Here is a 24,543-nt window from a genome sequence, read left to right as displayed (position 1 = left end):
AGGCAGCACCAGTATTGGAGTGGGCAGAATTGTATTCTCAGTTCTCCATTCTTTCCAACAACCTCAATTAAAAAATATGATAAATTTTGCTTCCCTCCACCCCATCTTATGGAATGTGCTACAGAAATGTAGATGAAACTTCCAATCAGAGGCCAAGCTAAGAATGTGGAGCGGTCACTGTTTCTCAGCCTCATGGTTTGATTCATGATATAGTTCTCCATTTTGAAGAACAACAGAAATGATGTCTAAGCTAACTATTTTGAATTATCTGTCTCTTTCTGTATTTGTACAGATATCTGAGTTGGCTGTGATAGAAATAAAGAAATAATATCTTTAAGTTACTACATTTCTGGAAATTTTTTAGGTAAGAATAATTTCAATTACATTGTTTGTCCTTATAATACCTGACTTACCAAAGGATCAGTTTTAAAAACAGTATTAGTCACCAAATGAAACATTCAAAAGGAAGAACAGTTAAGATCCTTGGAGCTAAACATTAAAGGCCAGAATGGGGCCAACACTGACAGTTCACTAACTCTGTAAGAAAGAACACAAGGAATACAGAAAAATTATAGTTTTTTTTTTAAGAGCCAAAACTGTGTGATTGAAGAATATAGAAGGGTTCTCATTTTAAAAATTCATACCATGTGACTGAACCTACTTGGGGTGACGCAGAGGGGAAGAGCTGTATAATTAAAATTAAATCAGAAAGTAGAGATACAGAAAAATAAATAATATTCAGAAAATGCCATGATAAGGAATAAATTTATATTTTCCCACCAAGAAGTGGGATATCTGTTAGGGCATTTGGTGCTTTTTTTTTTTTTTTTTAACTTGCATGCCAACAAATATATTTAGTGCAGATTTTAACCCAAAAAAATCTTTGGGTTAAAGATAGTGGATAAGGGCATAGCTACCATCCAAATACAGATATTAGGGTCCCAGCCAGGTGGCATCACTTTGATACTTCCCTTCCTGTTTCTTACATCAAATCCCCCTTTCCAAGAAAATGTGAATAGATATCATAATACGGCTAACATTTTCAGCATGGTAATAAAATACAACCTTTAAATTCAAGTAGTCCTATGTCCCTGCATCAAACTTAGTTCTCAAATATCTTCTCAATAGTAAACATAATGTTGAATAATTCATACCATGTGACTGAACCTACTTGGGGTGACGCAGAGGGGAAGAGCTGTATAATTAAAGTTAAATCAGAAAGTAGAGATACAGAAAAATAAATAATCTTCCCTTATAACCACAAATGGCATTACATTGAAATACATTAAAATTATGTGGTATTTGCCCAGAATGTTCTTGAGTTTGAGGAAATTTCTCAGAATATCTGCCAATTACTTCTTACTAAGCTGTTCTACCCAACTCTTTGCCTTGGAATGTGTATTCAAGAGAACAAAAACCCAGCAGTCTCTGCAGTGGAAAGCAGCAGTCTGCAGTTAACTTTAGCAGAACCAGGTGCCAAAGTGACTCAGAAGCCATGGTATACAAAATAAAAAGGTATTGTCAACACCATTACAAAAGAAGGAGCTAAACAGCTTAAAAGTGGAGTGCAGAAAAGAATAAAAGGAAGAAAATGTCTGCCCACTCAAAGAAAAATGCACTCCATGATCTTAATTGCTCACAATTGAGAGTTTAAGGTTCATTATTTAAAAGTTAAGCCTTTTATGTGTTAAAAAAAAAAATACAGAGACGGCCTGCGCAAAGTGTTAACAAGTAACTAGAAGCACTTCTTAGCCTCAAATTACCTGAGGACAACATATATTGAGCACAAATTGGGGAAAATGTTTTAATTACTGCACGTCGTGTTCTTTGTCCTTCTACTGATGGATTGATTATATTTGTTTTCCAGAAAAAGGCCCTCACGTTAATAGTTGAATATCCCCTTCTTCCCAAATTATGATGTTACCCTGAAAAGTTGATCTGGAAGTAGAAAATTACTTTTCTTCTTTTTTCTGTTTCGGAGTGGCCAAGCACAGGCGCTCAAACAATTCTGCCAATAATTGCGACCTTAGTAAGTCGGTGCCTTCACCGATTATATACATCTGCAATCCATGTGAGTGAGACAGGGGCAGAATGATGTGTTAGAAGGGATCCTGGGTCCAAGTTTCAAGGAACATGGGATATAGGACTAGACCATCAGGAACCCGCTGCAATGCTACCGAGAAAGTTCTATAATCTCTTTGCATCTCTCGGCTTCATTTTGAGTGAGCATAACTGCCCTACCCAAATCAGAGATATGCAGGGTATTATACATGGACATCATCAAATGTGTTCACAAAAAGTGCTCTAGAAATATAAAAGTCCAACACACGGATTATAAGGAATTGTTCAACATATGCCTTATAAGAATCTTTTCTACTTATAAACATCCTTGGAATTCTACTTTGGGCATTGTGAACTTGGAATCTCCTCAGTCTGCCTGTCTCCATCTTTTCCAAACAAAACATTATCCCATTAATCTCTGTGTTGAGAATATCATTCCCAATTCATCAGTGAACCTTTCAGATCTACTTCTAAAGCATGTCCTAGGGCTCTCATCTTCCCATTATTTCCACAGCAAATGTCTTAGTCCTGATCTCATCGTATCTTATGGGACTAACCTGACTGTTCTCCATGCTGCCACCTGCTTCTGCCCTACAGTCTACTTTCCATAGAACACTCACGGCCATCCTTTAAAAGTAAGAATCTTCAGTCCAAACCCTTCCTGATGACTTCCTCTCCTGCAGAGAATTTTATCCTATGTACTAGCACCCCCCACAGTAGGGGGTGACAAATCACCTTTTCTGTATGGCCTGCAGGTTAGGTATCATTTTTCCAATTTTATAGAGTTGTCACACAAAAATTATAGAGAATTCAAATTTCAGTATGCATAAGTTCTATTGAAAAACTACCATGTTTACTCATTTATATATTGTGTATTGCTGCTTTCATTCATACTAAAACAGAGAATTGAGTTGGTGATCCATAGACATTATGGTCTGCAAAGCCTACTATGTTTAACTTTTTGGCTTTTTATAGTTTGTCAACTTCTGCTCAGAAGGCTTCTCTTTTTCTACCATTCTCATTGTTACTCTGCTCTCACCCATGCTAACTTACTCTGTTAAGCTTGTTTTTGCTATGGTACCAATTGTTTTTGTCTTCTTCTTTCTTCATTTTTTGGGGAGAACAGGGTCTTGATATATTGCCCAGGCAAGTCTTGAACTCCTGGGTTCAATCTATCTTCCCACCTCTGCCTCCTTAAGGCTGGGGCAAGAGGCATGAGCCACCACACCCCACCCACAGTACTATTTTATATGCCATTTTCTTTTGCCCTTGGATACTATTTCACTGAATATCCCAGGACTTCTTTCCTCACATTACTCTAGAATTTATTTGTTACCTTTCTCAGAGAGGGCTTCCTTGACCACCTTATAGAAAATGGCCCTGTTATAAAAATAAGAATAGGACACAAGTAATTTGTTTCTAAGATACAATCCCTGGTTTGTCTGAGTTCAAACACTTTCCCATTTAGATGTTGAACTTTTTAACTGTTAAGAATCAGTGTTAAATGTCAGATATTTAATAGCCAATAGCCCAGACATAGTGTAGAGGATGAACTAGGAGTGGAAAATGACATGATTCTCTTTCTTTCCCAGTTCTTCCAAGAGCTTAGTATGTGACTCTGAACAAATAATTTAGTATAATGAAGCCTCACTTTTCCTTTCAATGACTGAATAATTATTTCCCTTGATCTGCATAGTAAATATGATGGTTAACCATAGACATAACCATTACATGAAACAAATGACTCAATGAAAATAGCAAGAACATCCAAACATTCCCATAACACATTAGGCATGTATCATTCTCACCAGGATTTCACTTTTCATTCTTAAATCCCTGACTTTTAAAAGGTATGACCATCTTTACAAAAAACCTGCTAAGGGTATACGTAACAATGGTACTTGTGTTAGTTTCCTAGGGCTGTTGAAGGAAGTACCACAAATTGAGTGGCTTAAAACAACAAATTTATCATATCACAGTTCTATAGGCCAGAAGTTCAAAATAAGTGTGTTAGCACGGCACATTCCTTCAAGCCTGTAAATAAACTCTTTCTTACCTTTCCCTAGATGTTGGTGGTTTGCTGGAAATCTTTGTCTTTCCTTGGCTTGCACTGGCAGAGACTCTGGTCTCTGACTTCATTGTCACAATGCATCTCCCTGTGTGTCTCTATCTTCACATGGCTACCATCTTTAAAACACTAGTCTGATTGGATTAGGGGCTCAGCTTACTCCTGTATGATCTCATTTTAAGTAATTGCATCTGCAATGACCCTATTTTCTAAAAGACTCACATTGTAAGACAATGGAAATTATGACTTCAGTGTATTTTTTGAGAGAAAGCACAATTCAACCCACAACAGTACTCATAACATCAGGCAACACAAACCTGAAGCTTCAGGAGTTTGCAGTTTTAGAATTAAGATCCTACAAATATGTCCATAGCATCTGGATATGGAAGAAAACTCATAGGAGAACACACAGAAAGGGAGAACCCAAAATAGGAGTAAACTCTTTGCCTAAATTCTCAGTTGCCAAATTACATGGGCATAGGGGAGACCTCGAGGAAGGTAGACTAATAAAAGCAGCATTTGTGAGCTATATGAACAGAATAGATATATTAGTAGCTGTACACCAATGAGGAGACAAACACTGCATTCTTGTTTAGGCAATTAACTAAATACTGTAATAACAGAGCAAGAATTCTCAGATGACTACAGAATTCATTGTCATGACAATGGATTATCTTTAATGTCTAGTTTACAACCAAAAATTACTAGACATGCAGGGAAACAGGAACGTATGGCCCATAAACAGGAGCAAACAATAAATAGAAACTGAATCACAGTGGTCACAGATGTTGGATTTAGCAGACAAAAACTTAACAGTAGTAATTATAAGTGTGTTCAAATAATTTTTAAAAAGTAATATGTAATGAATAAAAAGAGAACCTCCAGAGAAATAAATTTATTTAAAAAATTATAAATTTAAGAACTAAAAAATTTGATAAACTTTAATAATTTACCAGAGCAACTCAGCAGACTGGAGATGGCAGAGTAAAGTATGAGTAAACTTGAAGATAAATCAATACAAATTACCCAGTCAGAAGAATAAAGAGGAAACACATTGATAAAAAAAGAATAGAGCCTGAGAGGCTTGTGGAAGAGCATCACTCAGGTGATCAAATATGCAATTGGAATTCCCAAAGGAAAAGAGACAGAACAAGCATGAAAATGTTTTGAAAAAAAATAATTACAGAATTTCCCCCAAATTGGTATAGAACATTTAATTCATATTCAGAAAACTTAATGAACATTAAACAGAACTAAAACAAAGACAACTATTCCTAAGCACATTGTAATTAAACTGCTGAAATTCAAAGGAAAAAAAATTCTTGAGCTCAGATAGAGAAAACATACACATTAGTTACAGGAGAAGAGGCTTTGATTGACTACTAACTTCTCCTAAGAAATTATGGAGCTTGGATAATATTGTAATGACAAAGCATAAGGGCTAAAAATGTAAACAATTGGTCAATAATTAACTAAATGCTTAGTGAAGCTATCCAAAAAATGAAGATGAAATCAAAACATTTTCAGATAAATATAAAGTGAGAAAATTTATTACCAGGAGCATTACATTCCAATTAATGAAAAAGATGTTCAGGCTTTATAAACATATTTTCTTCTCTTAAATTCTTTAAAAGAGAAATGATTGTTTAAAGAAAAACAACTTATTTGTGTTTATATTATAGATACAAATTATACATATATAACCACAGTAGCTCAAAAGCCAGAATGGAAATATACTTTTAGAATCTTAATGACATGAACTTAGAATGGATTGGGTTAAGTTTAAAATGAATATTGTAATTTCTACCATATTCTACTCAAGAGAAGAGAGACACTTTATAATAAAAAATGGTCAACATATCAGTATAATGTAACAATTATAAATGTATACACACCTAGTAACAGAGCCTCAAAATACATGGCACAAAATCTGAGAGAACCTGGGGGAGAAATAGACAAGTATTTAATAATAGAGACTTTATACCCCTCTCAGTAACTGACAGAACAGATAGAAAATCCCCCACCCCCTCAAAAAAAAACAGTAGAAAAATAGATTATAAGGACAGTACCAACCTAAATGGAACTACCAGAATACTACATCAGATAACTGTGGAATACCCATCCTTTTTCTGTACATCTGGAGTTTTCATCAAGCTAAGCCATATGTTGGCACATAAATCAAAATATATTATTATTAGATATATTCTCTGACAAATGGGATTAAATTAAAAATCAGCAATAATGAAACATCTAGAAAAGCCCTAAGTATCCGGGAATTCAATAATACCCTTCTCAAAAATCAATTAGAAAAAGAAGCAATTGCAAAAGAAATTAGATATTATTTTAGAAAATTAAAATGAAATAAAATTTGTGGGATAAAGCTAAAGTGGCAGTTGGGGGGAAATTTATAACTTTAAAGGTATATATCAGAAAAAGAGAAAATGGCTAAATTAATTATATAGGTTTCTACCACAGAAGGTAGAAAAATGGATTCCCAAAGACGTCCACGCTTTAATCCCTGAAATCTTTAAATAGGCAATATTAGATGGCAGAAGAAACTTTGCAGATGTAATTAGTAGCATGGAATTTGAGATAGGGAGATTATTCTGGAGTATCTGGGTGGGTCCAGTATGATTATAAAGCACCTTAAAAGTGGAGAACCTTTTGCAGTTGGATTAAATGTATGAGATAGAAGAAGGAAGAAGGGAAATTTGAAATGTAAGAAGTATTTGACTCAGTATTGCTGGCTTTGAAGAATGAGTACGAAGTCTACAAGTCATGGGATATGTGTGACTTCCTCAGCTGATAAGCAACCAAGAGATAGGGATCTGAGTTCTACAACCCTAAGAAAATAGATCCCCCTCTAGTGTCTTCTGAAAGCACTACAGGCCCGCTGACACTGATTTCTGTCTGGTGAGATCTGTATCAGACTTCTGATCTACAGAACTCTAAGAGAAGAAACTTGTATAGTTTAAGCCACTAAGTTCTTGGCAATTTAGATGATACAAACTATTAATGCTAAGAATGATAGTGGAGATACTACTATAAATCCTATAATAATCAGGGGATAAGGGAATATGAACATTTTATGTACATTAAGGTTGAGTATCCCTTATCTAAAATGCTTGAGACCAGAAGGGTTTTGGATTTTGGATTTTTAAAAGATTTTGGAACACAATGTTTGCATTATACCTATGTACCTGTTCAGCATCCCTAATCTGAAAATCTGAAATCCAAAATTCTCCAATGAACATTTTCTTTGAGCATCATGTTGGTTGAGTGCTCAAAAAGTTTTAAATTCAATTTAAAAAAAAAAAGTTTTAAATTTCAGAGCATTTTGGATTTCAGATTTTCTTTCAGATTAGGGATGCTCAACCTATACTTGTATTATTCAGATGAATTATACAAGTTCTTTGAATAACATAAATGACTAAAAACAGCATAGGGAAAAATGAAAAATTTAAGTATTAAATTTAAATAATAAAAGTGAATTTTTTATTAAAACTTTCCCCACAATAAAAAGGCCAGGTATAGATAGCTTACCGGTAAATTCCATCAAACATTTAAAGAAGAAAGAAAAAACTAATTCTACACAAAATACTGCATAAAACAAAGAAGGAAGGAATACTTCCCAACCCATTTTATGACATTAGCATTACTCTAATATCACACAAAAGTCATTACAAGAAGGCAAGGTAACAACCAGTATCCCTCATGAAAAAAGACACCAAATTCTTAATAAAAAATATTAGCAAATCAAATCCTCAGTACATAGAAGGCCAATGCTCTTTCACTACAAAACTCTCAGCAAACTAGGCATAGAAGGGGACTACATCTCCTTCATATGGTAAAGGCTCTGCATAAAAATATCTCACTCTCTATAGTGAGAGACTAAATGTGTTTCCCTTAAGACTAGGAACATGTCAAGGATGTTCACTTTCATTATTTCTACTTAACATTTCACTCGAAGTCCTAGATATTTCAAACAGTTAAGAAAAAGGATAAAAGACATACAGTTGGAAAGAATGAAGTGTTTTGATCAAAAAGTTGATGGTGTACTTAGAAAATCCTAATATGAATTTAAAAATATTCACGATAAGAAAATTTGTTAAGATAGCAGTATAAGAGGTCAGTAAACAAACATCAATAGTATTTGTATACTACAGCCACAAGCACTTGGGAAAAAAATTTTCACTTAAATAAGATGCTGAAACATTATGCAAGGGGTCTTCAAAGTGTTCATGAAAAATGCATATTATGAAAAAATTATGCATGGATTTTCATTTTTTTGCACTGTAATAAATTCATACTAACTTTCTATATGCATGGATTTCCATTTTTTTGCACTGTAACAAATTCATACTAACTTTCTATAAAATATCTGAACGGGATCTAGTTTGAGGCACTATGAAGGACACAACACCAGTTTGAAAAGAGCCCCTACTAGAGCAACACGAATTGGTGAAAACTGAACCAAGAACAAATGTCAAATTTAGGATGAAGCTTAGGTGGAAGAATGGTGTAATCACTGATGTGTTATGTAAAGTGTATGGGGACAGTTACCCAAATAAATTCACAATTTACAAATGAACAACTTGTTTAAAGAAGGGATGAGAACAATGTTGAGGATGGAACCCACAGCAGCAGATGGTCCAGGTCGATTTGCAAGGAAAAAAATTTTCTTGTTCATGCTCTAGTTCAAGACACCCAACAATTAACAGCAGGATCAATAACCAATACCACAGACATCTTGATTGGTTTACCTTACACAATTCTGACTAAAAAATTACAGTTGAGCAAACTTTCCACTCAATGGGTGCCAAAACCATTGTGTCCAGATCAACAGCAGCCAAGAGCAGAGCTTTCAAGAGAATTTTTAAACAAGTAGGATGAAGATTCTGAAGCATTTCTTTGAGGAATTGTAACAGGAGAAGGAACATGGCTTTACCAGTATGATCCTAAGAAAAACGTACAACCAAACCAATGACTACCAAGAGGTGAAAGTGGTCCACTCAAAGCAAAAGCACATCACTCAAGAGCAAAGTTCATGGCAACAGTTTTTTTGGGGATGCTCAAGGCATTTTGCTTGATTTTGTGGAGGGTCAAAAAAAGAGAGTATCTGTTTATTGTACAAGAGTGTTTTGAGAAATCCAAAGCTTGATCATAGAGCCCTTCACCACAACAAATCTCCTGCTCATTCCTCTCAAACAAGGACAATTTTGCAAGGTTTCAATGAAAAATCATTAGGCATCTGCCTTGCATTCCTGATTTGTCTCTTTCTGGTTTTTGTTTGTTTTCTAATTCTAAAAATTATTTAAAGAACACCCATTTTTTCTTCAGTTAATAGTATAAAAAATGTTGAACTGACATAGGTTAAATTCTCAGGACTCACAGTTCTTTAGGGATAAACTAAGTGGCTGTTATCATTGCTTATAAAAGTCTCTTGACCTTGATGGAGCTTATGTTGAGAAATAAAGTTCACATTTTTTATTTTTAACTTTTATTTCCATTTTTCCATGACCTTTCTTGAAGTCCCCTTGAACATTTAGGGATAAATTTAACAACAATGGTGAAATACCTGAGTACCAAATACTACAATCCATTGTTGAAAGAAATTAAAGAACAACTATATAAATGGAGAACAACTAAATAATTGTTTATGGATGGAAGATTCAATAGAATTAAAATGTCAATTTTACAAACTGAATTTATATTCAATGCAATTCTAATAAGAATTTCCAGGATTTTTACTGGGGTGAATATTTACAAGCAGATTCTAAAAATTATATAAAAATGAGAACAACTTAAAGAAGCCAAAGCAATTTTTTAAATAAAGAAAGTTGGAGTACCTTTTTCCAAGACTTACTATATAGCTAATCAGTACAATGTGGAATTGGTAAAAGAATAAATGTATAAATGTATAAATCAATGGTACAGAATCAATGGTACAGAACAGATCCCCGAAAATGACCAACAAACCTACTGTCAAGTGATTTTTGACAAACTAAGGTAATTAAATGGGGTAAAGAATAGTCTTTCTAGTAATGGTGTTAGAGAAACTGCTCTCCATATGAAAAAAAAAAAATTGAATCTTGGTTTTTATTTCATACTAAACATAAAAATTAGCTCAAAATGCACCATAGAACAGTATGTGAAAACCAAAATTATAAAATTTATAGAGAAGCATTTAGGAGAAAAATCTAAGCATTTCACTTTGTCCACACACAAAAAGTATGAACCACAAAATCAATTTTTATGCTGGTATGTGATATATTGGTAATTTGGATTAATTCAAATGAAATAATGTGCTTCAAAAAGATACCATTAAAAATAATAGAGTCGCATACTGGGAGGAAATGTTTTCCATACACCTATCTGCAAAGAGATGTCTATCCAGAAGAAAAAATAACTCCTACAACTCAATATTAAGATGACATATGGAGTCCAATAAAAATTGGACAAACTATTAGAACAGATCCTTCACCATAACCAATGTGTACATTAAAGGATGCCCCACATCATACAATTTCAGGGAAGGTTTAATTAAAACCACAGTGAATTAATACTACATGCCCACTAAAATGGCTAACATTGAAGAGACTGGCAATACACAAAATGTTGGTCAAGATATCCAGCAACTGGAATTCTCCAACATTGCTGGAGAAAGCGTAAAATGTTATAGCCACTTTGGAAAACTGTTGGGTTTTTTCTTACACATTTCAACATACCTCTACCCTATGATCCAGCATTTTCACTTCTAGCTATTTAACTGAGAGAAACACCCATGCCTACATTAAAGCTTGCACATTAATGTTCATACAGCTTTACTTATAATGGTTTCCAAGTGGAAAGTACCCAAATGTTCATCCACAGGTGAATAGATCAACGAACTATTGCTTATTTATATAATGAAATACTACTCAGCAATAAAAAATTTACTGATGTATGCAACGACGTGTAGGAATCTGAAAGGCAGTATGTGAAATGAAAAAGCCAGACACAAAATAATACATACTGTATAATTCCATTTACATGACATTTTATAAAATGTAAATTAATCTATAGTGACAGAATGAAAATCTGAAGGCCTGTCTGAAGGCCAGGTGTGGAGGTAAGAGTCACAGTGACACAAGAAACTTTTGTATGAATGTAAATTCTCTGCAGCTTGATTGTTGTGGCTTCACAGGTATATAAATTAATGAAAGCTCATCAGATTGCTCAAGTGCTACTTTAAAAGGTACACAGAAATAGATTATGCAGTGTTGTTTAAGGAGACAGACTTTTTCTTTGTTTTCCTTGGATCACAGGTAAGAAACATTCTAACAGATGCTAGAACAGCATTCTTGACATACACTTACTATTCTGTTGCAATTTTCCTCTACAGTCTTGGGGGCATTAACATGGTAATGAAGAGAAGAGAGTAATGAGTAATGAGAGAATCAAGGGGCAGGTATAACCACACGTCGATTCAACACAAACGCGGACGTTACGACTTAGAGCTTGTTAGTTTGTAATTGTCTTGTATTTTGTTTAAAACACTGGTGGACAAGTCCGCCACAACCATCTCTTTTCCTTAAAAGTTACCTGTCTTCCACTAGGATGGAATAAAAAAATTATAGTGTTGGATGGGGTCATTTCCTCTTTGTAAAGGTGAGGAGGACAGCGACCTAAGAATATTACGAGTGACAAAGCCAGTGGGTGATGAGAAATGAGACTTGATACCTCCTGATACCCCATTCAGTGCTTCCTGCCCATTTTCTTTTACAGAAACAACACACAGAAATTACAGGTGTTATGACTATTTGTATCAATAAGAATTTTTTATAAAAAACACAGGAAATAGAAAACGTGTGGATATAGGTAAAGAACTGAAGCAAATGAGAGAAGCAAACATTATGCCAGCTCCAGGTGCTCAGAAATAAAGTTACAACTTTTCTTGATCCCAATAGCCTGACACAATGCTAAGGTCATCCATAGACTAATTAATCAAATTACATTTTCTAGTCTACCTAATGCATTTCTGCTACATTGTAATTCCCTTGATGACCAAGACATGACTTTTTCTGTTTTTCTTGTTTCCTACAGATTCTGACATACTTCCTGTCACATAGTTGATATTCAGTAAACATTTATAACAAATTGAGCAAATGTCAATGTCATATTTTCAGGGAGCAATCCATATACTTTCCTGTTGCCTTTAATGTTTATTCTGGCATCATATATATTTATTCCATATATCTGCATATAAAATAACAATGTGTATTCGTTTCTTAAGGTATTTTCTATTTCAACACCTGCGCAAGTAACAGGTGAAAACTCTTCCCAAATGCCACAAGAGCTTATGGCAAATGCAGAATTATTGTTAAGGAATTTTTCTCTTGAGATTGTGATGTCATAGAATTTCGGTAAAGGAAGATAAAAAGACATTCTGATATTATGTATGCTTAGTTAGAAGGATTTGGGGCTATTCCTGATTCTTTATTGAAAAAATAGATAGGGTAAAATCTAACATAATTTCAGTGTTATTCAATATTTTATTAATGGAGGAAAGCATCATTTTAACTGCAGCAATCTATAGTATTATGGACTGATTACTAGTTCAAATGACAGCGTCCTACAATGAAACCCATAATTTTACATTGCGTTCTGCAAAAGATGATGGCAGTTCTTCACATTTAATGGTGTTGCTATCTCAGAATCTTGTTAACACTCATAGTCTGAGAGATCGTGCTTATCCTTTCTTATTCTTATTTTAAAACAGAAAGAAAAATTTTCAAAGATCTATTAGCCTTTATTTTTCACATATGGGATTTTGGTCAATTAGAAAATTACAAAGAAGAGGTGCCTCAATTCGAAAATTTGAGAATTTAAGTAGAATGGTAAAATTATAAAGAAATGAATCTTTTTTTTCCATACTAAAAAATACAAGTGCTGTGGTTTGACTTGCATTTAGCTTTTTGTAGCTATTTCTAGTCACTGGTTCCATGGAAAGTCGCTAAGGAGTTAGTTGCTTGTTACTGGGCAACAATTTATTCCAATTATAACTGAAATGTTGCTAATAGACAGTTACTGGTAGATAAGAACAGACTTTAAAAATGAACTATTCAATCCACAGCATTTTCTCTTGTTGTAAAGAGGCAGAAATTATTCTAACAATTGACACTTTGTAATGTTCTAAGGTCTTTTTAGACATTTCAAGCGCTCTGGGGGCACCGGTGAGGACCCAGGGGCAGCATGGTTCAGAGCTGTTAAATGTAGAGTGACACAATTAGATAGAATAGCTACAGAGACCAGAGACCAAATGTTACCAGCGTATGGAATGCCATATTCTCTATAAGATGCAAATGGCATACAACCTTCAAACATCCATAGGAGGATTTTTTTTTTTTTTTTTTTTTTTTTGGTTTTTTAGAAAAATGGACATTTGGTAACTACATTCTGTTTTTGACAACCTCTCAATTACATTTATAGTTATCTATTCAAAATTAAAGGACAAAAAAAATATAAAAATTACAACAATTTACAAAGAACAATAGAGGGACGGCGAAATAAATTCCTTGCTGTTTCACATGTGCTTTTAAAGGAAACAAAACAAACAACAAAGAGAAATTGTAGTTCCTGTTTCTTTGACCCAAATCCAAGCAGACTAATTGACAAGCCTAAACCTCTCCATGTGTCTTCCTGCTTCTGAGGCTAAAATATGGATAAGCTCAAAGTTTGACACATGGATGTATTTTCAAATGACATGTTTGGTATACAAAAAAAGAGATATCTCTATTTTTTATAATATTAAAATGTGATGTAAAATATACTGGCCAGAGTTGCATTTTTCACATGTGCAAGTTACACGCATAGAAGGAACAGAAGTTCATTGATTGTAGGATATGTAACCTTGAGAACTTTATCTTACAGCCAACGGTCACACATTCTGAAATGTCTTAAGTGATCTGGCCAGTTCTAAAGGTAGTAAGAAAAGCTGGGTGCTAAAAATTTACACTGTCTAATTTCAGTTGTTCCCCCACCACAGAGTCACAAGCAAGCACATTCTCTGCAGCAATTCCAGGCAGAGTATACACAGAAATACTTGTTGAATTTAATTGGATTGAATTAAAATTTGTCCTATTGAAGAATAAAGTTGGCATCTCAAGTACAAGGTCTGCAAATGATGTAGGTTCTTCTTAACTGGCTGTCTAATGAACTCCTGACTAGTTACAGATGAAAGGGATTAAAATAACTTTACTGAGCACTCACTTTAGTCTGTTTCATTATCTGAACTAAGGAAGTCTAGGATAATTAGTGTTCCTTAAAAAAAAGTTTCATCATTGCACTTCCTGTTTGATGAGTAAACAGCAAACCCATTATGGTCTGCAAGGTACCTATTAAAACCCGTAACATCCCTGTAAGGGAGTAACTTGGAGAAAGTCAAGAATTCTCTTTGACAGGACACCGAAACTCCAAACAATCAACAACTCATTGTCATAGTGTGACAATCTTAGCTCTGTTGCAACTGGGCAAACAGTCGATTTGCTGAGAGAAGCAACATCAGTGTAGACAGGAATGCTGTTATTAACCATTATAAGTATGACGCGGAGGTCGTACATCAGGCTATTACACCTTTTCATTACATGCTAACCCCTCACGGCAGGGAAGCCACGCTTATGACTGCATTAGACAGACAAAGCCTTCAGCTCTTTAAAAAAAGAAAAAGCAAAAAAAAAAAAAAAAAAAAAAAGATGAAAAAAATTAAACTCGTTTTCTTACCAGCACGTTGCAGCACCAACTCGCTCACAGGAATGTTGCCTTTACAGGTTTCTCTTTTAATTATCCTAGAAGCAGGGAGACAAAAAAAAAAAAAAAAAAAAAAAGAAAAAAAAAAAAAGGCAAAGAAGAAGAAGCAGGGTGGTTAAATTAGCGTGCTGGAATCTTTTCAGTTTGTCGCAGAGTAGAAAAATAAAAAAGGGGAAAAAAAAGGCTCAGTAATTTAAATTTGCTCTCAGTTCAGGCTGCAATGCTGGGTCCCGCCCCTTCTTCCGGCTGGGTTCCACTACCTGCAAGGCTGGAATTGACAGCCACCGTGCAAACAAAAAAAGGCAACAAGCATGCTGGGACCATTCTGTCTGCTGTTTGGGTCTCACTTGTCCTGACAACTAAAAATCATCAGTGGAAAGGTATTCTACATTTCTTATTTGAGGTATTTTATTTGAGGTATTTGCATGTAATTCCCGTCCATTTTAATTGATACACCATAGAACATGATGTTGGGGTTTGATTACTGTTTGGGGTGGTTTTTTTTTCTTTCATTTTTTTTTCTTTTTTTAAACATCTATAAGAATACTAATAATTAATACTATTTTTATGATGATGACTGTTTAGTGACATCTTGTGCATTTCTTACTGTTCCTGTCTCCTGCTCCAAAACACATTCTCTCCTGTCTTTTCCTTTAATTTCTAAACATTGAAATTTCTAGGAATATAGAGATGGAAATACCAGGATTTCCAGGGTTTCCATTTCTCCTCTGACTCCTCTTTTTTTGGGGATGGTGGGAGGGGTATAGGGAGGTGCATAATGCTAAGAATAATTCAAGGGACAGAGGGCCTAAGATGAAGGTCCCATCAACCCCAGAAACTTCTAGGGAGGATGAAATATTAAAATGAAAAAGTCTTCACAACTAAATGCAAGAATTTTATTTTCATATTTATGTACCATGCAAATAACTAAAAATCATGGAAATAAATTTGATCTCCATTGCTAATTTTACCTAAGGTGTCTCCTATAGAAAACCGCTTTAATTTTAGCAACAAAAACCTGTTACTTAATGTGCAGCATATTGCAAGTATGTAACAGAGGAATTATGAAAGATAATAAAACCTATCCTTCATCGGTCAGAATGTAAATTGCTTATGCAGAATTTTCAACAAGGTTTTTGTTGTTGTTTTTTTCTAAATGTTCTTTTCAGACAAGGGCGTTAGCAACTACTTCAGTAATGAAACTATCAGAAGCCTGCATGTAGTAGGGAACATCTATAAAGTTGTCTCTTGATCTGAAGCATTGCATTTATAAGAGCTTATGGCATTGTTGTGCCTATTCAAGTCTGAGTTTTTCTCTGATCATCCTACTACCCTAACTTAAGAGTACCATGCTGACATCACATAGCTGGGGGTGGGTTGCTAAGGACTAAAAGATATAATCTTACACAGTTCTTCACTGGTGGCCAAAGACACGCAAGAGGGTTACTCTTGATAACGTTACTGTGTTTAATCTACTTTTTAAAAAATAAACTATTATTTTCCTCTTATCCCTACCTCAAGCCATTTAAATGGATTTCACCATTTCTGCACAACTTGTGTAATCTCTAAAATCAAGGATCCACTGCTCTAATGCATTTCATTTTAAAAAATCAGACTTTCAAAAGATAAATGATTAACAATATAAGTTAAATAAATATGAGTTTGCTTTTTAAATTGGTAAATATTTAGCTGACTGTCAAATATTTGTTCTGTCATTTGAGGTCTCATCAGAAAACCAAACCAATTAAAGATGGAAAGGTCTGAGGATGCACAGAGTGAAAGTCCATCTTTGTCTTGTATTATAACCTTTACCAAATTATTTCTCTACTACTGTCAGCAATAAATGACTTTGCTCACTTCCTACTAACAGCTGTAGCACAGAAAAAAAAAAAAAAGCACAGGTCAAGTACTCAAGAAGCCATGTTAACTTCCCAAATAGTTAGGCAATCAGCTTTAATGAAACAGTGGTAAATTACACCAATGTGCTAATTATAAAGGACTTTGTCACAGCATAAGATGCAATAAAACAACCCATGCCTTGGCTTGGAAAGTGCTATGCATAGATTCTTTTAGAAGATTTAATTGAAGAAAGATTTCATTTTCCTGAAGCGTTCTATAATTTCAAGGGGCATTCTTTCAATCCTTTCCTTTTTAAGACTAGTTCTAGACAAAAAAAAAGAAAGCCAAAAATAACGACTTAAAAATATGTTATTACAAATATTTATGACTAAATTGCCAATGTTAGTTACTTTGGTATAATTGTGAACAAAACATACTTAGACCATGTTAGGGAATATAAAAATACACACAGAGTGACACATATTGGTTTATATTCTGAATGCCTATTTTAAATGAAGAAATAATACTTTTATGTTGATCAGTGTTCATTGAGTTCGGTTAGAAAAATATTAATTTTTTAAGAGACAAGGTCTCTCTTTGTTGTCCAGGCTGGAGTGCAGTGACATGATAATGACTCACTACAGCCTCAAAATCTGGGGCTCAAGGCATCCTTCCACCTCAGCCTCCTGAGTAGCTGGGACTACAGTTGCATACCACCATGCTAGCTAATTCTTTATTTCATTTTTTGTTGAGATGGGGACCTCACTGTGTTGCCCAGGCAGGTCTCAAACTACTAATTTCGAGATAACTTCCTGTCTCAGCTTCCCAAAGTGCTGGGATTATAGGAGAATATTAATTTTGATTAAAATAAAACAATCCTGACATTAAACTTCAGAGAAGGAACATTTTTGTTTAGCAAATGTCAACTAGGTTTTAGCAAACATGTCTCACACATGATTCCACTAGATATTTAACCTATTATTTCAGAGAATTTCACCTTGTGCTAGGGAGATTAAGTAATATACTGCATATCTCACAGTCATTCTGGAAAAAATATCCACTTCAAAAATAAATATCGTACTAAGATGTTAGGGAATTCTGTGTAGTGATATACATTTCAGCGGCTTTCACATCATGGAAATGTGTTTTAAAGCAATACACTGAACAAGTTTCCTGGAGATATATTTTAAAGAACTTGGAATAAGTATACTGTCATATACTATTTAAATTTTCATGCTCAGAGAAAATTAATATCAAGGTGGGAAATGCTAATTCATTTTTTAAAAGCTGTATCAAATTAATACATTTTAATCTTTCCAATTATAACCGACAATTAAATATCATTTTCAAACTTCTTGCATATATTAAAATTATTACTTTTTGATAAATGCATTCCTCATTCTGAGTCAATTTTCTTCAGTGTGATTTTACTGTTTTGTCTTTTGGGTGGTATAATACTGTCTAATAAATCATATGTTGTGGCCCTGATGTCCTATTGATTACAATAACTAATGTATAGTAGTTTTCAATTTTAATAGAATTTGAAAAAAATGTTCACTCATGTTGTATCGCCTAGCCATCATAGTTAACCCCTTTATATGTGAATATTCAGAAAATATTTTCTCAGGGCTGCCTAATAATGGTGTGCTACTCTTGTTTGGAACCATGTCCTCATCATTGAACCAACTAAAGTTTACGAAAAAAGTTTAATTTGATTTTTAAAACATACACAGACACAGAATTTTTGATTTTAAAGAGATTTTCACAATGATTTCTTTGTGATCACGTAGGTATGGAATTGCAGGTGATTTCATCCAGGTAGATCACAAAGACATCAAAACAGACATTGATACTTGCCTAGGACAGAAGCAAGACCATGAGGATGCCTTGCACCTCAGTCGGCCATTTCCATCTTCCTGCATGGACAGGAACACGTACCACAGATAAACTTTGCTTTTAGATTGAATTCAGTTCTGAAATACAAGGTAGCTCATGTGCGAGTGGGCCACACGGAGAAATAGAATGTCCCTGTGCCATTGGTGCTGGGTATATGTGATACCTGAAGTTTCATGGCATTTTATTAATTTCTATTTCTAAACCGAAAGTGTACCCTACTCCACTAAAAGGCACAGAAAACATACAAACTGTAAGCCGAGAACATGATATGCCACAGAAAATATTAACAGAAAACCCTGAGTTAGAGACACACATAAAAACTAGAGTGTTTACCTATCAGAACACATTGACAGGGGGAGGGGAACATCACACACTAGGGCCTGTCATGGGGTGGGAGGCTAGGGTAGAGATAGCAGAGAAATACCTAATGTAGATGACAGGTTGATGGGTGCAGCAAACCACCATGGCACATATATACCTATATAACAAACCTGCGTTCTGCACATGTACCCCAGAACTTGAAGTATAATGATAATAATACCACTAAAACTAGAGCATTTTACAGACAGCCCATTACCTGGCAAAAGTGGCTGTGAGAATTTAGAAGCACATATTGGAAACAAGCGAAGTTTCCTTTCGAGTCAGTTAATAAGAGATTTGACTTTGAGAAAGTTTAAGCAAAGATGAAAGCCCAGGGAATTGCAATACAAACGTGAGAAAAAGGCGGCACAGGGCTGATGGGACAGTATCAGCAGAACACATTCAGTGCTCAGAGAAGTGGGTGACTTCTCCCTTGGGCAATGGAGTGGAGAGCACTACACACTCTGTGGGAGATGGGAAGGGGGTTGCTAATTGGGAGGAGTGAGTGATGAGATCAGTTTGTAACAAGTCCATCTGAGAACCCTGTTGAACAAAGTGGAGGGATGGGACCATCTTGGTCCAGCTCTCAGAGAAGTTATCAATATAGAAGCGATGATGATGAGAGTCATGAGTGTACAACAGAAACCACAGAATAGTGAGGTCTTCAAGAGAGCATCAAGAAATGCAAAGAGCGGAATCCCAGGAAGAGCAAAGAGGAAGCTCACATGAGAGATTAAGTGACTTGAGAGGTAAGACGGAATGTGGAACAAAGTGAGATAAAAGAATTCAAGCAGAAATGATTTGGACTAGACCAGGGCATCAAATGCCACAAAGATTTCAGATATTTATAATCTGGCCCAGAATCGAATGGAAAATATCAATAGGAATTAACTAGTAGAAAGCTAATAGTAAAGTGATGTTTATTGTAGTGGTAGGGGCAGTTGCCAGATAGCACAGTGAAAACGTGAATTGTGAAAGGCAAAATGTCATGGCATTAATGACCACACAATTAAATGTAATAAGGACTTATTAACATAACACTCTTACTGTGGTCCTATCTGGCAATGTACTTTAAATTAGGTTTTACATAGGTAGTAAGAGATTCAAAACAGATTTCTAGGTTCCTGTCTTGAAAGAGTTGACAATCTATTTGGAATGTACACAATTGCATTTTAGATTTCTTACTATTCTATTTTATATAGAGAAAACCACGGTATGATAGATAAGGCAACAAACATACCTGTGCATAATACATAACTATCTCTTATGAATTTACGGCATTCAACTTGGCAGGGACTAGGTATGCATATAATTTTAAAGGAGATTTAATGGCATACCTAAAAAACAGGCTGAGGAAATGCTCACTGGATCACTACATAAAGGAATATAAATGACACTATAATATACCTTAAACTTTCCAGAAATCAGACACATGTGCATGTATGATATCACTTCGAATGCTGACCTATGTAATTGTCAACACTGGTCTGAACTGGCAATACTGTGTCCTTGTTTCAGGACTTTACTTTCAGTAGTTGCTTCTGAGTTTTCTCAAATTTGAATCTTTATGATTTATAAGGAAGTGTCGCCCTGCTAGCCCACAGATGCTCTGCAAAATGCTCATTGACATAGCTTCTGTTTTCTGATATTGTTAGTAAGTCAGAATTAAATGACTTGCTATTTTGGCATTTTAGCAAAGAAGTAGCATTTCATTCCAAAACTCTGAATTTCTTTTTAAGCTATTGGTGAGAAAGTCCTTTAAGGGCAGTTTTTTGGTCTTAAACCATGATTTTCTGTACTTATCAGAATTTATTGAATTTCTGTCTTTTATATCTAGAAAGAAAATCAAGAGGAGATGATAGGTGGGGAGAAATTATATGTGAATCCTGAAAATAATCTTCAAATATTTTCCTGAAACAATTTACCACTTTCATTTAACTTAAAACAACTTCAAACATGGGAATTGCAGATACAGTTTTCCTGGACACTGAGTTAATTTTATTATTCAGTTAGGGGCTTATATACCCATTTGTTACATAGTTTATTTAGAACAAAAGTTGAACAGTTGTTAGAATATATTGTTAGACACTCTCTCGTTCTCCCTCCATTTTCTGCATTACATAAACTTTCTAAGATTACCATTTTTTTGCTAAATAGAGTTCAATATACACTACTGTGGGAAAAACAAAAGCGAAACAGAAACAAAATTAACTTTTTGCAAGCTTGTTGTTATGAAAAGCTTGTCTAGAATTTTGATGAAAAGGTAAGCCAGTATATGATCATGAAAAATTTGTTTCATTTTCCAAGTGGCTTAGTTAAAATGCAGACTTGATGTACTTAAATGAACTTTTCAATTCTGCACTCAAAAAGTGTCATGAAGAGTCACGTGCAGCTTCCTAAGGAGTTTGTGTTTCACCCTAGAAGCAATGGGAGGCCACTAAGGTATTTTAAGCAGAAGTACGACATCATTATATACATCGTTGAAAGACAAACCTTCCAGCAGCATTTAAAATAGATTGAAGTGGTGAGACTATTTTAATAACATATTACCCTGAAAATATTTTACCTTGCTTGATTTGACAATATAATTTTGGGGGAAGAGGGAAAAATAAGAATCTAAATGTAGAAGACAAGCAGGAATTAAATTAATATACAACATGGTACTCGTATGGCGAACACCCTTGATAGAAGTAAGCTAAGCTTTGGTTCTAAGCTTCCCAAACAATGTGAAATAGAAAACACCATTAGCTGTGTGCATTGAAATATCCACAAAATGAAAACAAACCACTTGTTTAGGAAATAGCTCTTCGACATGAGAAATTAGAAGAATTTATCTGGTAAGTTTTCACAGAGAGGTACCAGAATGGTTTGTTAAACAATGTTTTGCACAAACATTTATATTTTATACACAATGGGTCTGATTTTGGTCATAAAAAAGCCCAATTTCTTATATCAAAGCTCAAGGTGATTATAATTTTAGCCTGAAAGATAAATAATCTAATATGGCCAGGTGCAGTGGCTCATGTCTGTAATCCCAGCACTTTGGGAGGCCAATGCAGGCAGATCACGTGAGGTCAGGAGTTCGAGATCAGCCTGGCCAACATGGCAAAACCCCATTTCTGCTAAAAATACAAAAATTAGTGGCATGGTGGCAGGCACCTGTAATTCCAACTACTCCGGAGTTTGAGGCAAGAGAATCGCTTGAACCAGAAGGCGGAGGTAGCAGTGAGCTGAGATTACGCCACTGCACTCCAGCTTGGGCAACAAGAGTAAAACTCTGTCTCAATAAATAAATAAATAAATAAATGTAATCAAATGCTCCACTACAGACTAAAATCAAACAAAAAAGCATAGTAAGCAGTTATCTAATCAATTAGACAATATTAAGCAGTTAATCTGAGTTAGGCACTGTCCTTGTCACTAGAGATGCAACTGGCAACAGGACTCACTGTTTGCTCTCAGACAACTGGGGACACAGACAAGCTAACAGACAATTGCAACAGTGTGTGAGTAGTAGAAGGAGAGGGAAAGTGTAGCATGATACATTAAGGCAAAGCATATTCCCAAATGAGGCTTGACGGACGGTTTCTAAGGGGAAGTGACAACTGAGTAGCAGCTTAGAAGGCAGAAGAAACTCCCGAAGAAGAGACTAGGAACATGGGAATAGAGAAATAGCCAGGCTTGAAGGGAACAAAGAGGTGAACACCATTCCTCCAGTGAGTTAACAATTGTATCTCTAGTCCTTAGAACAGAGTTGTCAAAACACATTTTTAACTCATAATTTTTTAAATGTTGGTAGAATAACATTGCTTAAAACAGTAATATCATCGACCTAAAACTTATGGAAGAGCATCGTATTTAATGTTGAAACTCAGAAGCATTCTCATTAGAATCAGAAATAAGAGTGATTTCTGTTATCTTTGTTATCCAACATTATTTGGCAGACAATAATTAAAAATGAACAATATGTGTTTTGAGAGAGAGACAAACTCATTAATTTGTCTTTTTTAGATGATATACTCAACTATACAGAATATTTAAGACCACATATAACTCAGAGGGGATGAAAGTTACTGATTCAAATAAATATATAAAAATCAATAATATTCTTATACCTCAGCAATCCCATAAAATGTAATAGAAAACAAAAGCCTCTATACGAGGAACAGAACTATGAAAAGTAAATTTAACAAAAGATGTACAAGATCTTTTTGGACAAAATTATAAAATGTTAACAAAATATATAGTATAGAATGGGAATATGTGAGTTTTACAGTGTTATAGAGAACTAATTTTCTACATATTAATCTATAAATGCAAAGTAATTTAAATCAAAATATTATACATTAGAACTCATGGAGTCTACATCTAAAATTCATTGCTTGAACTGTACAGTAAGCCTCCTTTTTAAAAGATATTATCTGAGGGAATAATATGTAAAAACTTTTCATCTATTTCATGATAAGAAGTATGAAGCCACAGCTTTAGGAAGCATAGCACTTTTTAAAACAAATGAGCTAAAATAATTTTACAATGAAACACACTAAGACAGAAAGAGGAAAGCAGGCTTCTACTTCTAACCCAGTAATGGAGTGCAGGACTTACCTTCCTGACATGAACAATAAAACCAAGTAAATACAAAACAACTGTGTGTAAGCATTGGATCATAAGCAGCTGAGAACTGTCATCCCTAAGAGAGAGGAAACACGAAATGACCCCATACTCACAAGAGGTCTCCAGGGAGAGGTCCCGAAATACAGCAGAGGAAGGCAAACCTAAAGCAGAGCATCATGGAGTCACTAATGAAGAGGCAGAGAGTTCAAAGCTACTGGAACAGCTGAACGTTGCACGACAAATCACCAGAAAGGAGAACATAGTGGAGAGAGGGACTCCTAAGTATGTGTATGGGTCCCTTGAAAGTCCTTAAGGCCAGGGTGGGATTCTGTATTGCCCAACAGAAAGTGCTAGAAGGTTCAGAGTGGAGCTGATATTGCACAGTTGTGATAGGTGCAGTGTTGTGGCCCAATTAGAATGGAAAGGCATTATTAAGTCAATACCTGAGCATTCAGCTGATACACCAGCAAGATCATACCTTAGGAGCAAAAACCATGTCTGAAAGTTACGTAACCTTCTTTAAGTAAATCTAAAATGAAGCCCCAACTAAATAGAGTAGAGATGCTAGCAAATTTGCATCCTATTAAAACAAAATTCAATGCTCTAAAAAAGACATCAATCCAGATTTAATAACAATTGATAATTCACAATAACCAGCATTCTTGCTTATTCCCTAGACATAAGAATAGCTAAGAAGAGAAATATGTATTTGTTTAATCCAAAAGAAGAAAGAAAAAGATAAACAATATGACAAGAGATAGGATAGAAAACAAGTAGAAATATGGTATACATAATCCCAAATACATCAATAACTGCGTTAAATGTAAATGGATCAAGCACTCCAATTAAAATGCAGAGATTATCAGATGGTGTAATAAAGTAAGACCCAACAAAATGCAACCTACAAAGATTCACCT

General features: G+C 34.7%; 1 protein-coding gene and 1 long non-coding RNA gene across 4 annotated transcripts in view; one reads left to right on the top strand and one right to left on the bottom strand.

Annotated features, from left to right (window-relative positions):
* CELF2 (CUGBP Elav-like family member 2) overlaps window positions 1–14,920 on the bottom strand; it is an 854,489-nt gene extending 839,569 nt beyond the window's left edge. Inside the window, exon 1 of the mRNA XM_021670614.2 lies at window positions 14,891–14,920. The gene's annotated coding sequence lies outside the window, so the exon portion shown is untranslated. The remainder of the gene's footprint in view (window positions 1–14,890) is intronic.
* A 102-nt stretch (window positions 14,921–15,022) lies between these two features.
* LOC105710922 (uncharacterized) overlaps window positions 15,023–24,543 on the top strand; it is an 89,017-nt gene continuing 79,496 nt past the window's right edge. For all 3 annotated transcript variants that reach the window (XR_001105924.3, XR_010339696.1, XR_010339697.1), the window contains exon 1: window positions 15,023–15,297. This is a non-coding gene — a long non-coding RNA (uncharacterized LOC105710922). The remainder of the gene's footprint in view (window positions 15,298–24,543) is intronic.

This window comes from Aotus nancymaae, unplaced genomic scaffold (genome assembly GCF_030222135.1).
Source record: "Aotus nancymaae isolate 86718 unplaced genomic scaffold, 86718_ANA_hifiasm-v0.15.2.pri h1tg000083l, whole genome shotgun sequence".
Lineage (NCBI taxonomy): Eukaryota > Metazoa > Chordata > Mammalia > Primates > Aotidae > Aotus > Aotus nancymaae.
The sequence above is the reverse complement of the archived record's forward strand: the minus strand, read 5'-3'. Positions and strand labels throughout refer to the sequence as shown.